Source organism: Sinocyclocheilus rhinocerous, unplaced genomic scaffold (assembly GCF_001515625.1).
Source record: "Sinocyclocheilus rhinocerous isolate Xijiao unplaced genomic scaffold, SAMN03320098_v1.1 scaffold5255, whole genome shotgun sequence".
Lineage (NCBI taxonomy): Eukaryota > Metazoa > Chordata > Actinopteri > Cypriniformes > Cyprinidae > Sinocyclocheilus > Sinocyclocheilus rhinocerous.
The window spans coordinates 1-4,524 of record NW_015649278.1 but is presented as its reverse complement, the minus strand read 5'-3'; the positions used below and the strand labels follow the sequence as shown (position 1 = coordinate 4,524).

The 4,524-nt window shown below is 36.3% G+C and overlaps 1 pseudogene; it reads left to right on the top strand.

Annotated features, from left to right (window-relative positions):
• Nucleotides 1-288, top strand: part of LOC107710490 (uncharacterized) — a 14,652-nt pseudogene extending 14,364 nt beyond the window's left edge.
• The last annotated feature ends 4,236 nt before the right edge of the window (nt 289-4,524 follow it).

Here is a 4,524-nt window from a genome sequence, read left to right as displayed (position 1 = left end):
TGCTGGAGGGAGATTCAGTCACTCTAAACACAGGTTTTACTGAAATGATGGACGAGGATCTGATTCGGTGGAGGTTTGGATCTGAAAACACTTTAATAGCTCAAATCAATGTAATGGCCGGCAGCATCACTGTATTTGATGATGTTCTTGATGGGAGATTCAGAAACAGACTGAAGGTGGATCATCAAACTGGATCTCTGACCATCACAAACACCAGAACTGAACACACTGAAGATTATAAATTACAGTCCAACAGTGCACGTGAGAGATTCAGTCTCAATGTCCAAAGTGAGTTATAAGTTTCACATTCACATTTACTACACCTTTAAAGGTTCTGGATTTGAACATTTCAATTATTTTCATCTTCAATCATTAAAATGACTAAATTATTTCAAGATTTAAGCAAATGTAGAAAGAGAGTGACCATGTTACGGCAGTTATCATACCTGTTGACTTGGGTCGCATTCACGCACACAGTCTAATTTCCAGTCATAATTTTAATTTATACAATGCTCACAGTTATTATTTTTTTTTACCTTGAGTGATGGTGATAAGCCATTGGTGCTTCTCAATACTGAAATTGATGCTTTCTCGTTTCCTTTGTCTCCCATCCTCCTCCTGAATCAGGTGTGTTTGATTAAATAGACATGCAAAATGTGCAAAACTGTGTTGGGCCTCTAAGAACCTGCACCACTGATTTAGACAATCGCTCAGTTGTTCAAGGCTTTCAGTAGCCTATCAGTATAAGTATTGACCTCATCATTGTGTGTCATAATAAACACTTTATTCTGATTTATTCATACTTCTCTCGTATTTTCCAGCTCCTCTGCCTCTTCCTAACTCATCATCATCATCGTCAAAATGTGAACATCTTAACATCACTGAACTCTGTCAGACATATGCTGGTACGTCAGTGGTGATATTAGCGGGGTTTTTTTCTTTTACCAGCCTGATAACTTTAAAGATGCCAGAAATGTATTAAAGAAATAATTAATCTAAAAATGAAACTACTCATTCCAAGTAGATCTGGGGTTTTGCAGATATCTTTTGCCAATATTTGTATCTTTATCATTTTGAGTTCCTGGCAGAGATGCTGAACAGCTCCCTTTTTCATAAAATCAAGCAAGTTACGCATGACAGCATCTGAGTTCAGTAAATTCACATCTACATTTATATTTATTAATTTAAATATTTATTAATTATTTTTTTCAAACGTGACATACAAACAAGGAAACCAACAAAGTGAATTGTTTTAATAACATACTGTCTAGTAAACCGCAACCTAAAAGGAATATTTAATAAGTAGTGAATAATAATTTTTGTCAAAAGAAAGGCTCTCCTAGCTGCCAATTATTTACTGACTGTCTTTGGGCGAGTTTTAGAGAGGAAGTGTTGTTGAACACATGGGGCATGGGAATATTTAATAAGTAGTGAATAATAGTTTTTGTCAAAACAAAGGCTGTCCTAGCTGCCAATTATTTACTGACTGTCTTTGGGTGAGTTTTAGAGAGGAAGTGTTGAACACATGGGGCATGGTCTAATTCAGTCTTCAGTCTGGAGGAAGTTAGCAGATAGTTCACATTGTTAACAGCTTGTTCTCTACACAACTTTACTGCAAGATTTCAAATTTGACTGAAACTATTTCAGACTGAAGATGTTCAAAATGTTTCACACATTGGCTTTTTGCTGGTTGTGCTGTTGCCGCCTGGTTGGTAAGTTACAAAAAATTTTTTTTTTTTTTTACAGTTGCATGTTATTACTGTGGAGCTGTAATGAATTCAATTCCACTATCAATAAATAAATAATGCAGCCTGTACAAATATTAGAGATTGTAAAATAATAATAATAATAATAATTTTTAAGCTCGCTAGGCTGTTTCCTTGATTTTAGTTATGATGTCATGATGTTGCTGCATTGCTGATCATGGTTTCAATCATCAATATATCTGCCCTTTCCAGTGCACACGAGAATGTGCAGTAATTTCAGACAACCTAATGCAGATATTTTAATAAATCCAAATTAGCCTGAGATAATTACAAGGTCTGCCATTTGTCAAATAATCTCTGATGTATTATGCGAGCTATGAAGCACAGACCTCTGGTGTATATACGGGTCTCACCCACAGCTGTTAAAAACTAACACTGGAACATACATCCACTAAAAATGACTGCCTCTGCAGATTAAGCCACTGAGCAAAAATGATGAAAAAAGTGAAGCTAGTTTTGAGAAAAGATCGTGCAGCGCATGCTTAACAGTTAAACCCAGCTCACTCAGTGTGATAAAATAAAGTGTCTGAAAAGTTTCCAGTCTTCACCTGATCTGCTGAGTCAACTTTCACCAAGCAACCGAAGACAAACCTCTTCCACAAACACTTGAATCAGCAGCAGCTGATGTCTCCTCAGTTAAAGTTAACCAGTTCATTAATGTACTAGTTTAACTACAAACTAACTAGCCAAGTTAGACTGTATTAATTTTGCTGTAGGCTACATGCAATGTGCAGTTGGGGTGAGGATCTATAAAGATGGCAATCTAAAGAAGTAACAATAATCCAAGACAAAGGTAAATGCAACCTAACAGCTTTGTGTAAAAGAAATTACTAATGAAAGAAACACAGGGCTATAAATACAAGAGACTAGAAAAGCAACTACACAGGTGAAGGGGAAATCAAAAGCCATGGAAACCTAACACTATAGAAACTAAAGAAAACAGTGCTAAACAGAAATAGTGAAAACTGAAACAATAGAACTAAATGAGCCTCAAAATATGAGTCTTTGAATGGCATGAACCAAAGCCAGTATACACACAATTAAACTGTGAAATTATATCCAGTATTATTTAAGTGGAAATTGTTGCATTATGGGTAATAGCACAAAAATAGCATAGAGTATGCACGCTTGGAGTACGTTAGAATACTTCTTACTTCCTACCGCTCTGTCTAGATTCTGCTTTACCACTTTTCTACTGCCTCATTTTGAGCATGTGCATGACAATGTGGCTATTACTGCATGTTTGTGGTTAATGTACAGTCTGTATATGTGTGCATGTCTTGAGGTGTGAAGAGTGTGAGTGTGTGTTCTTGTGAGTATAGCATGTGATTGAAAGGACCTCCACAATATAAGAAATAGTTTTACTGTGAAATAAAGTACAGCATCTATGAATGCTACACTCTTAAAAATTAAGGCTCCAAAATGATGTTTTTGCAGTGATTCCATTGAAGAACCCTTTTTGGTTCCCCAAAAAACCTTTCAGTGAACGGATCTTAAATGAAACATGTTGAACACAATTTTAAAAATCTAAAGAACCTTTTCAGCATTCGAAAGCTTCCACGGATGTTCAAGGTTCTTCATGGAACCGTTGATGCCAATAAAGAACCTTTATTTTTAAGAGTGTAATGTTAAAGTTACTGCGTGAATGTGAGATGTTAATATCATTTACTATTTGTATGTGAAATATAAGATTGATATTCAGCTGCATATGCATCTCTATAGATCCATGATTTACACAGGCCATGCAGATTATTTTTCAATCTATCAATGTCCAGGACACAATCAAGTGAATTATTTTAAAACGAAGGCATTGCAATGTTATTGTACAGCTGTCCATTTTAGTCAAGTACAAAGTAAAGTCAGGCTGCAGTTTCCTTTTGTGTGAAATCAGTTCTGTTTGGCATTCAATGGAAGTTGCCAGTTTTTTCTTTCTTATTCATGACATTCATCCGAGGTAAACTGCTTCTTGAATAAGAACAAATGTAGGGCGGGGCTTAATTCTGTCCAGTGGGAGGTAACTGGATGGTTGTGGTTTGCTATTGGACAATCTCATGTGAGTGACAAGTTGCCCCGCCCTCGTGCCAGTAAACACATCATCAGAGAAGAGATGTAGCTGTTAGAGGGAAGACAACTTATTTTGATTAAAGATTATGAGGGCACTTGAATTTAAAATGTATAAATACTTTATAATAAATACTGCAATATTCCATAAAAAAATAGAAAAAGTCCATTTGATTTGATGCTGGCTTTATTGAAAGATGACCTACATATATTAGTGCCAAAGGATCACTGCACTTTTGCTTCTGTTGTGTGATGAAAGCACAATGAGCACGTGCTGCTTATGTGTCCAGGGTGAAATAAGCATACATGAACAGCACGTGCTGCTTATGTGTCCAGGGTAAAATAAGCATACATGAACCGGCTCTGTCCAGTTGTGTTGCTGGGGTGTTTTTCAGCCGCATTATCTGATTTGCAGTATGTGGCTTCCTATAACCCTCACCCCTACTTTCACAGACAAGGCCTCCCAGACTGAAATGTAAGTCTGAGCTGTTTCAACTGAAAGAAACTTGCACTGATTGATCTTATGTTTTGTCTCAATATGCACACCAGTAATGTTATTTTCTAAGGCACTTTATAAAAAATTACTTAATGTAAAAAAAATTAACTATGGCCTAATCCTAGCTTAGTCTAGCTGTCTGTGAAACCAGGCCTCAATCTTCCAGAGGCACTGAAGGGAACAATCAGATTTAGGATGGGA